Here is a 12,250-nt window from a genome sequence, read left to right as displayed (position 1 = left end):
GGAATTCTGCTGAAGTTTAAAATCGCTTTGGAACTCTTCCATTGTTCTCGGAATTCCGCTGATGTTTAATAATGCTTTTGGAACCCTTCCATTATTCTCGGAATTCCGCTAATGTTTAACAATGCTTTGGAACTCATCCATTGTTCTCGGAATTCTATTGATGTTTAATAATGCTTTTGGAACTCTTCCATTGTTCTCAGAATTCTGCTGAAGTTTTAAAACGCTTTAGAAATCTTCCCTTGTTCTCGGAATTCTGCTGAAGTTTAACAATGCTTTGAACTCTTCCATTATTCTCAGAATTCTGCTGAAGTTTAAAAATGCTTTGGTGCTCTTCCATTGTTCTCAGAATTCCAATGAAGCTTAAAAATGCTTTGGAACTCTTCAATTTTTCTCAGAATTACGCTAAAGTTTAAAAATGCTTTGGAACTCTTCCATTGTTCTGGGAATTCGGCTGAAGTTTAAAAATGCTTTGGAGCTCTTTCATTGTTCTCGGAATTCCGCTGATGTGTAACAATGCTTTGGAACTCTTCCTTTGTTCTCGGAATTCCGCTGTAGTTTAAAAATGCATTGGAACTTTTCCATTGTTCTCGGAATTCCTCTGAAGTTTTACAATGCTTTGGAACTCTTCCATTTTTCTCTGAATTCTGCTGAAGTTTAAAAATGCTTTGGAACTCTTCGATTGTTCTCGAAATTCCGCTGATGTTTAACAATGCTTTGGAACTCTTCCATTGTTCTCAGAATTCCGCTGTATTTTAAAAATGCTTTGGAACTCTTTCATTGTTCTCGGAATTCCGCTGAAGTTTAGCCATGCTTTGGAACTCTTCCATTGTTCTCGGAATTCCGCTGAAGTTTAAAAATGCTTTGGAACTCCTCCATTGTTCTCGGAATTCTGCTGAAGTTTAAAAATGCTTTGGAACTCTTCCATTGTTCTGGGAATTTGGCTGAAGTTTAAAAATGCTTTAGAACTCTTCCATTGTTCTCGGAATTCCGCTGATGTTTAACAATGCTTTGGAGCTCTTCCATTGTTCTGGGAATTCGGCTGAAGTTTAAAAATGCTTTTGGAACTCTTCCATTATTCTCGGAATTCCGCTAATGTTTAACAATGCTTTGGAACTCATCCATTGTTCTCGGAATTCCGCTGATGTTTAATAATGCTTTTGGAACTCTTCCATTATTCTCTGAATTCCGCTAATGTTTAACAATGCTTTGGAACTCATCCATTGTTCTCGGAATTCTATTGATGTTTAATAATGCTTTTGGAACTCTTCCATTGTTCTCGGAATTCCAATGAAGCTTAAAAATGCTTTTGAACTCTTCAATTTTTCTCAGAATTACGCTAAAGTTTAAAAATGCTTTGGAACTCTTCCTTTGTTCTGGGAAATCGGCTGAAGTTTAAAAATGCTTTGCAGCTCTTCCCATGTTCTGGGAGTTCTGCTGAAGTTTAAAAATACTTTAGAACTCTTCCATTGTTCTCAGAATTCCGCTGATGTGTAACAATGCTTTGGAACTCTTCCATTGTTCTCGGAATTCCGCTGTACTTTAAAAATGCTTTGGAACTCTTTCATTGTTCTCGGAATTCTGCTGAAGTTTAAAAATGCTTTGGAACTCTTCCATTGTTTTGGGAATTTGGCTGAAGTTTAAAATTGCTTTGGAACTCTTCCTATGTTCTGGGAGTTCTGCTGAAGTTTAAAAATGCTTTGGAACTCTTCCATTGTTCTCGGAATTCCGCTGATGTTTAACAATGCTTTAGAACTCTTCCATTGTTCTTGGAATTCCGCTGATGTTTAACAATGCTTTGGAGCTCTTCCATTGTTCTGGGAATTCGGCTGAAGTTTAAAAATGCTTTGGATCTCTTCCTATGTTCTGGGAGTTCTGCTGAAGTTTAAAAATGCTTTAGAACTCTTCCATTGTTCTCCGAATTCTGCTGATGTCTAACAATGCTTTTGAACTCTTCCGTTGTTCTCGGAATTCCGCTGTAGTTTAAAAATGCATTGGAACTTTTCCATTGTTCTCGGAATTCCGCTGAAGTTTTACAATGCTTTGGAACTCTTCCATTTTTCTCTGAAGTCTGCTGAAGTTTAAAAAAGCTTTGGAACTCTTCCATTGTTCTCGGAATTCCGCTGATGTTTAACAATGCTTTGGAACTCTTCCATTGTTCTCGGAATTCCGTTGTAGTTTAAAAATGCTTTGGAACTCTTTCATTGTTCTCGGAATTCGGCTGAAGTTTAAAAATGCTTTGGAACTCTTCCATTCTTCTGGGAATTCGGCTGAAGTTTAAAAATGCTTTGGAACTCTTCCATTCTTCTGGGAATTCGGCTGAAGTTTAAAAATGCTTTGGAACTCTTCCATTGTTCTCGGAATTCCGCTGATGTTTAACAATGCTTTAGAACTCTTCCATTGTTCTCGGAATTCCGCTGATGTTTAACAATGCTTTGGAACTCTTCCATTGTTCTCGGAATTCCGCTGTAGTTTAAAAATGCACTGGAACTCTTCCATTGTTCTCGGAATTCCGCTGAAGTTTTACAATGCTTTGGAACTCATCCATTGTTCTCGTAACACTGTTGAAGTTTAATAATGCTTTTGGAACTCTTCCATTGTGCTCGGAGTTCTGCTGAAGTTTAAAAATGCTTTGGAACTCTACCATTGTTCTCGGAATTCCGCTGATGTTTATCAAACCTATGGAACTATTTCATTGTTCTCGGAATTCTGTTGATGTTTAGTAATGCTTTTGGAACTCTTCCATTGTTCTCGGAAATCTGCTGAAGTTTAAAAACGCTTTAGAAATCTTCCCTTGTTCTCGGAACTCTGCTGAAGTTTAAGAATGCTTTGGAACTCTTCCATAATTCTCAGAATTCTGCTGAAGTTTAAAAATGCTTTGGAACTCTTCCATTGTTCTTGGAATTCCGCTGATGTTTAACAATGCTTTGGAACTCTTCCATTGTTCTCGGAATTCCGCTGAAGTTTAAAAATGCTTTGGAACTCTTTCAATGTTCTCGGAATTCCGCTGAAATTTAGCCATGCTTTGGAACTCTTCCATTGTTCTTGGAATTCCGCTGAAGTTTAAAAATGCTTTGGAACTCCTCCATTGTTCTCGGAATTCCGCTGCTGCTTAACAATGTTTTGGAACTCTTCCATTGTTCTCGGAATTCCGCTGTAGTTTAAAAATGCACTGGAACTCTTCCATTGTTCTTGGAATTCCGCTGAAGATTTACAATGCTTTGGAACTCATCCATTGTTCTCGTAACACTGTTGATGTTTAATAATGCTTTTGGAATTCTTCCATTGTGCACGGAGTTCTGCTGAAGTTTAAAAATGCTTTGGAACTCTTCCATTGTTCTTGGAATTCCGCTGATATTTATCAAACCTATGGAACTCTTTCATTGTTCTTGGAATTCTGTTGATGTTTAGTAATGCTTTTGGAACTCTTTCATTGTTCTCGGAATTCCGCTGAAGTTTAGCCATGCTTAGGAACTCTTCCATTGTTCTCGGAATTCCACTGAAGTTTAAAAATGCTTTGGTACTCCTCCATGGTTCTTGGAATTTTGCTGAAGTTTAAAAATGCTTTGGAACTCTTCCATTCTTCTGGGAATTCGGCTGAAGTTTAAAAATGCTTTGGAACTCTTCCTATGTTCTGGGAGTTCTGCTGAAGTTTAAAAATGCTTTGGAACTCTTCCATTGTTCTCGGAATTCCGCTGATGTTTAACAATGCTTTAGAACTCTTCCATTGTTCTCGGAATTCCGCTGATGTTTAACAATGCTTTGGAACTCTTCCATTGTTCTCGGAATTCCGCTGTAGTTTAAAAATGCACTGGAAGTCTTCCATTGTTCTCGGAATTCCGCTGAAGTTTTACAATGCTCTGGAACTCATCCATTGTTCTCGTAACACTGGTGAAATTTAATAATGCATTTGGAACTCTTCCATTGTGCTCGGAGTTCTGCTGAAGTTTAAAAATGCTTTGGAACTTTTCCATTGTTCTCGGAATTCCGCTGATGTTTATCAAACCTATGGAACTATTTCATTGTTCTCGGAATTCTGTTGATGTTTAGTAATGCTTTTGGAACTCTTCCATTGTTCTCGGAAATATGCTGAAGTTTAAAAACGCTTTAGAAATCTTCCCTTGTTCTCTGAACTCTGCTGAAGTTTAAGAATGCTTTGGAACTCTTCCATAATTCTCAGAATTCTGCTGAAGTTTAAAAATGCTTTGGAACTCTTCCATTGTTCTTGGAATTCCGCTGATGTTTAACAATGCTTTGGAACTCTTCCATTTTTCTCGGAATTCCGCTGTAGTTTAAAAATGCTTTGGAAATCTTTCAATGTTCTCGGAATTCCGCTGAAGTTTAGCCATGCTTTGGAACTCTTCCATTGTTCTTGGAATTCCGCTGAAGTTTAAAAATGCTTTGGAACTCCTCCATTGTTCTCGGAATTCTGCTGAAGTTTAAAAATGCTTTGGAACTCTTCCTATGTTCTGGGAGTTCTGCTGAAGTTTAAAAATGCTTTGGAACTCTTACATTGTTCTCGGAATTCCGCTGATGTTTAACAATGCTTTGGAACTCTTCCATTGTTCTCGGAATTCCGTTGTAGTTTAAAAATGCTTTGGAACTCTTTCATTGTTCTCGGAATTCGGCTGAAGTTTAAAAATGCTTTGGAACTCTTCCATTCTTCTGGGAATTCGGCTGAAGTTTAAAAATGCTTTGGAACTCTTCCATTCTTCTGGGAATTCGGCTGAAGTTTAAAAATGCTTTGGAACTCTTCCATTGTTCTCGGAATTCCGCTGATGTTTAACAATGCTTTATAACTCTTCCATTGTTCTCGGAATTCCGCTGATGTTTAACAATGCTTTGGAACTCTTCCATTGTTCTCGGAATTCCGCTGTAGTTTAAAAATGCACTGGAACTCTTCCATTGTTCTCGGAATTCCGCTGAAGTTTTACAATGCTTTGGAACTCATCCATTGTTCTCGTAACAATGTTGAAGTTTAATAATGCTTTTGGAACTCTTCCATTGTGCTCGGAGTTCTGCTGAAGTTTAAAAATGCTTTGGAACTCTACCATTGTTCTCGGAATTCCGCTGATGTTTATCAAACCTATGGAACTATTTCATTGTTCTCGGAATTCTGTTGATGTTTAGTAATGCTTTTGGAACTCTTCCATTGTTCTCGGAAATCTGCTGAAGTTTAAAAACGCTTTAGAAATCTTCCCTTGTTCTCGGAACTCTGCTGAAGTTTAAGAATGCTTTGGAACTCTTCCATAATTCTCAGAATTCTGCTGAAGTTTAAAAATGCTTTGGAACTCTTCCATTGTTCTTGGAATTCCGCTGATGTTTAACAATGCTTTGGAACTCTTCCATTGTTCTCGGAATTCCGCTGAAGTTTAAAAATGCTTTGGAACTCTTTCAATGTTCTCGGAATTCCGCTGAAGTTTAGCCATGCTTTGGAACTCTTCCATTGTTCTTGGAATTCCGCTGAAGTTTAAAAATGCTTTGGAACTCCTCCATTGTTCTCGGAATTCCGCTGATGCTTAACAATGTTTTGGAACTCTTCCATTGTTCTCGGAATTCCGCTGTAGTTTAAAAATGCACTGGAACTCTTCCATTGTTCTTGGAATTCCGCTGAAGATTTACAATGCTTTGGAACTCATCCATTGTTCTCGTAACACTGTTGATGTTTAATAATGCTTTTGGAATTCTTCCATTGTGCACGGAGTTCTGCTGAAGTTTAAAAATGCTTTGGAACTCTTCCATTGTTCTTGGAATTCCGCTGATATTTATCAAACCTATGGAACTCTTTCATTGTTCTCGGAATTCTGTTGATGTTTAGTAATGCTTTTGGAACTCTTCCATTGTTCTCGGAATTCTGCTGAAGTTTAAAAACGCTTTAGAAATCTTCCCTTGTTCTCGGAATTCTGCTGAAGTTTAAGAATACTTTGGAACTCTTCCATAATTCTCAGAATTCTGCTGAAGTTTAAAAATGCTTTGGAACTCTTCCATTGTTCTTGGAATTCCGCTGATGTTTAACAATGCTTTGGAACTCTTCCATTGTTCTCGGAATTCCGCTGTAGTTTTAAAATGCTTTGGAACTCTTTCATTGTTCTCGGAATTCCGCTGAAGTTTAGCCATGCTTTGGAACTCTTCCATTGTTCTCGAAATTCCGCTGAAGTTTAAAAATGCTTTGGAACTCCTCCATTGTTCTCGGAATTCCGCTGATGTTTTAGCAATGCTTTAGAACTCTTCCATCGTTCCCGGAATTCCGCTGATGTTTAACAATGCTTTGGAACTCTTCCATTGTTCTCGGTATTCCACTGTAGTTTAAAAATGCATTGGAACTCTTACATTGTTCTCGGAATTCCACTGAAGTTTTACAATGCTTTGGAACTCTTCCATTTTTCTCGGAATTCTGCTGAAGTTTAAAAAAGCTTTGGAACTCTTCCATTGTTCTCGGAATTCCGCTGATGTTTAACAATGCTTTGGAACTCTTCCATTGTTCTCGGAATTCCGTTGTAGTTTAAAAATGCTTTGGAACTCTTTCATTGTTCTCGGAATTCCGCTGAAGTTTAGCCATGCTTAGGAACTCTTCCATTGTTCTCGGAATTCCGCTGAAGTTTAAAAATGCTTTGGTACTCCTCCATGGTTCTTGGAATTTTGCTGAAGTTTAAAAATGCTTTGGAACTCTTCCATTCTTCTGGGAATTCGGCTGAAGTTTAAAAATGCTTTGGAACTCTTCCTATGTTCTGGGAGTTCTGCTGAAGTTTAAAAATGCTTTGGAACTCTTCCATTGTTCTCGGAATTCTGCTGATGTTTAACAATGCTTTAGAACTCTTCCATTGTTCTCGGAATTCCGCTGATGTTTATCAATGCTTTGGAACTCTTCCATTGTTCTCGGAATTCCGCTGAAGTTTTACAATGCTCTGGAACTCATCCATTGTTCTCGTAACACTGTTGAAATTTAATAATGCATTTGGAACTCTTCCATTGTGCTCGGAGTTCTGCTGAAGTTTAAAAATGCTTTGGAACTTTTCCATTGTTCTCGGAATTCCGCTGATGTTTATCAAACCTATGGAACTATTTCATTGTTCTCGGAATTCTGTTGATGTTTAGTAATGCTTTTGGAACTCTTCCATTGTTCTCGGAAATCTGCTGAAGTTTAAAAACGCTTTAGAAATCTTCCCTTGTTCTCGCAACTCTGCTGAAGTTTAAGAATGCTTTGGAACTCTTCCATAATTCTCAGAATTCTGCTGAAGTTTAAAAATGCTTTGGAACTCTTCCATTGTTCTTGGAATTCCGCTGATGTTTAACAATGCTTTGGAACTCGTCCATTTTTCTCGGAATTCCGCTGTAGTTTAAAAATGCTTTGGAAATCTTTCAATGTTCTCGGAATTCCGCTGAAGTTTAGCCATGCTTTGGAACTCTTCCATTGTTCTTGGAATTCCGCTGAAGTTTAAAAATGCTTTGGAACTCCTCCATTGTTCTCGGAATTCTGCTGAAGTTTAAAAATGCTTTGGAACTCTTCCTATGTTCTGGGAGTTCTGCTGAAGTTTAAAAATGCTTTGGAACTCTTACATTGTTCTCGGAATTCCGCTGTAGTTTTAAAATGCTTTGGAACTCTTTCATTGTTCTCGGAATTCCGCTGAAGTTTAACCATGCTTTGGAACTCTTCCATAGTTCTCGAAATTCCGCTGAAGTTTAAAAATGCTTTGGAACTCCTCCATTGTTCTCGGAATTCCGCTGATGTTTTAGCAATGCTTTAGAACTCTTCCATCGTTCCCGGAATTCCGCTGATGTTTAACAATGCTTTGGAACTCTTCCATTGTTCTCGATATTCCACTGTAGTTTAAAAATGCATTGGAACTCTTACATTGTTCTCGGAATTCCACTGAAGTTTTACAATGCTTTGGAACTCTTCCATTTTTCTCGGAATTCTGCTGAAGTTTAAAAATGCTTCGGAACTCTTCCAATGTTCTGGGAATTCGGCTGAAGTTTAAAAATGCTTTGGAACTCTTCCTAAGTTCTGGGAGTTCTGTTGAAGTTTAAAAATGCTTTGGAACTCTTCCATTGTTCTCGGAATTCTGCTGATGTTTAACAATGCTTTAGAACTCCTCCATTGTTCTCAGAATTCCGCTGTAGTTTAAAAATGCATTGGAACTCTTCCATTGTTATCGGTATTCCGCTGAAGTTTTAGAATGCTTTTTAACACTTCCATTTTTCTCGGAATTCTGCTGAAGTTTAAAATCGCTTTGGAACTCTTCCATTGTTCTCGGAATTCCGCTAATGTTTAACAATGCTTTGGAACTCTTTCATTGTTCTCGGAATTCCACTGAAGTTTAGCCTTGCTTTGGAACTCTTCCATTGTTCTCGGAATTCTGCTGAAGTTTAAAAAAGCTTTGGAACTATTACATTGTTCTCAAAATTCTGCTAATATTTAACAATGCTTTGGAACTCTTCCATTGTTCTCGGAATTCCGCTGATGTTTAATAATGCTTTTGGAACTCTTCCATTATTCTCGGAATTCCGCTAATGTTTAACAATGCTTTGGAACTCATCCATTGTTCTCGGAATTCTATTGATGTTTAATAATGCTTTTGGAACTCTTCCATTGTTCTCGGAATTCTGCTGAAGTTTTAAAACGCTTTAGAAATCTTCCCTTGTTCTCGGAATTCTGCTGAAGTTTAACAATGCTTTGAACTCTTCCATTATTCTCAGAATTCTGCTGAAGTTTAAAAATGCTTTGGTACTCTTCCATTGTTCTCAGAATTCCAATGAAGCTTAAAAATGCTTTGAAACTCTTCAATTTTTCTCAGAATTACGCTAAAGTTTAAAAATGCTTTGGAACTCTTCCATTGTTCTGGGAATTCGGCTGAAGTTTAAAAATGCTTTGGAGCTCTTCCCATGTTCTGGGAGTTCTGCTGAAGTTTAAAAATGCTTTAGAACTCTTTCATTGTTCTCGGAATTCCGCTGATGTGTAACAATGCTTTGGAACTCTTCCTTTGTTCTCGGAATTCCGCTGTAGTTTAAAAATGCATTGGAACTTTTCCATTGTTCTCGGAATTCCTCTGAAGTTTTACAATGCTTTGGAACTCTTCCATTTTTCTCTGAATTCTGCTGAAGTTTAAAAATGCTTTGGAACTCTTCGATTGTTCTCGAAATTCCGCTGATGTTTAACAATGCTTTGGAACTCTTCCATTGTTCTCAGAATTCCGCTGTATTTTAAAAATGCTTTGGAACTCTTTCATTGTTCTCGGAATTCCGCTGAAGTTTAGCCATGCTTTGGAACTCTTCCATTGTTCTCGGAATTCCGCTGAAGTTTAAAAATGCTTTGGAACTCCTCCATTGTTCTCGGAATTCTGCTGAAGTTTAAAAATGCTTTGGAACTCTTCCATTGTTCTGGGAATTTGGCTGAAGTTTAAAAATGCTTTGGAACTCTTCCTATGTTCTCGGAATTCCGCTGATGTTTAACAATGCTTTGAAGCTCTTCCATTGTTCTGGGAATTCGGCTGAAGTTTAAAAATGCTTTGGAGATCTTCCTATGTTCTGGGAGTTCTGCTGAAGTTTAAAAATGCTTTAGAACTCTTCCATTGTTCTCGGAATTCCGCTGATGTCTAACAATGCTTTGGAACACTTCAATTGTTCTCGGAATTCCGCTGTAGTTTAAAAATGCATTGGAATTTTTCCATTGTTCTCGGAATTCCGCTGAAGTTTTACAATGCTTTGGAACTCTTCCATTTTTCTCTGAAGTCTGCTGAAGTTTAAAAATGCTTTGGAACTCTTCCATTGTTCTGGGAATTCGGCTGAAGTTTAAAAATGCTTTGGAACTCTTCCTAAGTTCTGGGAGTTCTGCTGAAGTTTAAAAATGCTTTGGAACTCTTCCATTGTTCTCGGAATTCTGCTGATGTTTAACAATGCTTTAGAACTCCTTCATTGTTCTCGGAATTCCGCTGTAGTTTAAAAATGCATTGGAACTCTTCCATTGTTATCGGTATTCCGCTGAAGTTTTAGAATGCTTTTTAACACTTCCATTTTTTTCGGAATTCTGCTGAAGTTTAAAATCGCTTTGGAACTCTTCCATTGTTCTCGGAATTCCGCTAATGTTTAACAATGCTTTGGAACTCTTTCATTGTTCTCGGAATTCCACTGAAGTTTAGCCATGCTTTGGAACTCTTCCATTGTTCTCGGAATTCCGCTGAAGTTTAAAAATGCTTTATAACTCTTCCATTGTTCTCGGAATTCTGCTGAAGTTTAAAAAAGCTTTGGAACTATTACATTGTTCTCAGAATTCTGCTAATATTTAACAATGCTTTGGAACTCTGCCATTGTTCTCGGAATTCCGCTGATGTTTAATAATGCTTTTGGAACTCTTCCATTATTCTCGGAATTCCGCTAATGTTTAACAATGCTTTGGAACTCATCCATTGTTCTCGGAATTCTATTGATGTTTAATACTGCTTTTGGAACTCTTCCATTGTTCTCGGAATTCTGCTGAAGTTTTAAAACGCTTTAGAAATCTTCCCTTGTTCTCGGAATTCTGGTGAAGTTTAACAATGCTTTGAACTCTTCCATTATTCTCAGAATTCTGCTGAAGTTTAAAAATGCTTTGGTACTCTTCCATTGTTCTCAGAATTCCAGTGGAGCTTAAAAATGCTTTGGAACTCTTCAATTTTTCTCAGAATTACGCTAAAGTTTAAAAATGCTTTGGAACTCTTCCATTGTTCTGGGAATTCGGCTGAAGTTTAAAAATGCTTTGGAGCTCTTCCCATGTTCTGGGAGTTCTGCTGAAGTTTAAAAATGCTTTAGAACTCTTTCATTGTTCTCGGAATTCCGCTGAAGTTTAGCCATGCTTTGGAACTCTTCCATTGTTCTCGGAATTCCGCTGAAGTTTAAAAATGCTTTGGAACTCTTCCATTGTTCTGGGAATTTGGCTGAAGTTTAAAAATGCTTTGGAACTCTTCCTATGTTCTGGGAGTACTGCTGAAGTTTAACAATGCTTTAGAACTCTTCCATTGTTCTCGGAATTCCGCTGATGTTTAACAATGCTTTGGAGCTCTTCCATTGTTCTGGGAATTCGGCTGAAGTTTAAAAATGCTTTGGAGATCTTCCTATGTTCTGGGAGTTCTGCTGAAGTTTAAAAATGCTTTAGAACTCTTCCATTGTTCTCGGAATTCTGCTGATGTCTAACAATGCTTTGGAACTCTTCAATTGTTCTCGGAATTCCGCTGTAGTTTAAAAATGCATTGGAACTTTTCCATTGTTCTCAGAATTCCGCTGAAGTTTTACAATGCTTTGGAACTCTTTCATTTTTCTCTGAAGTCTGCTGAAGTTTAAAAATGCTTTGGAACTCTTCCATTGTTCTCGGAATACCGCTGTAGTTTAAAAATGCTTTGGAACTCTTTCATTGTTCTCGGAATTCCGCTGAAGTTTAGCCATGCTTTGGAACTCTTCCATTGTTCTCGGAATTCCGCTGTAGTTTAAAAATGTTTTGGAACTCTTCCATTGTTCTCGGAATTCTGCTGAAGTTTAAAAATGCTTTGGAACTCTTCCATTGTTCTGGGAATTCGGCTGAAGTTTAAAAATGCTTTGGAACTCTTCCTATGTTCTGGGAGTTCTGCTGAAGTTTAAAAATGCTTTGGAACTCTTCCATTGTTCTCGGAATTACGCTGATGTTTAACAATGATTTCAAACTCTTCCATTGTTCTCGGAATTCCGCTGTAGTTTAAAAATGCTTTGGAACTCTTCCATTGTTCTTGGAATTCCGCTGATGTTTAACAATGCTTTGGAACTCTTCCATTGTTCTCGGAATTCCGCTGTAGTTTAAAAATGCTTTGGAACTCTTTCAATGTTCTCGGAATTCCGCTGAAGTTTAGCCATGCTTTGGAACTCTTCCATTGTTCTTGGAATTCCGCTGAAGTTTAAAAATGCTTTGGAACTCCTCCATTGTTCTCGGAATTCTGCTGAAGTTTAAAAATGCTTTGGAACTCTTCCTATGTTCTGGGAGTTCTGCTGAAGTTTAAAAATGCTTTGGAACTCTTACATTGTTCTCGGAATTCCGCTGATGTTTAACAATGCTTTAGAACTCTTCCATTGTTCTCGGAATTCCGCTGATGTTTAACAATGTTTTGGAACTCTTCCATTGTTCTCGGAATTCCTCTGTAGTTTAAAAATGCACTGGAACTCTTCCATTGTTCTTGGAATTCCGCTGAAGATTTACAATGCTTTGGAACTCATCAATTGTTCTCGTAACACTGTTGATGTTTAATAATGCTTT

Source organism: Phyllobates terribilis, unplaced genomic scaffold, assembly GCF_046119375.1.
Source record: "Phyllobates terribilis strain yellow unplaced genomic scaffold, ASM4611937v1 Scaffold_1__5_contigs__length_1240528914, whole genome shotgun sequence".
In the NCBI taxonomy this organism is placed as follows: Eukaryota; Metazoa; Chordata; class Amphibia; order Anura; family Dendrobatidae; genus Phyllobates; species Phyllobates terribilis.
Note: the sequence above shows the minus strand (reverse complement) of the source record.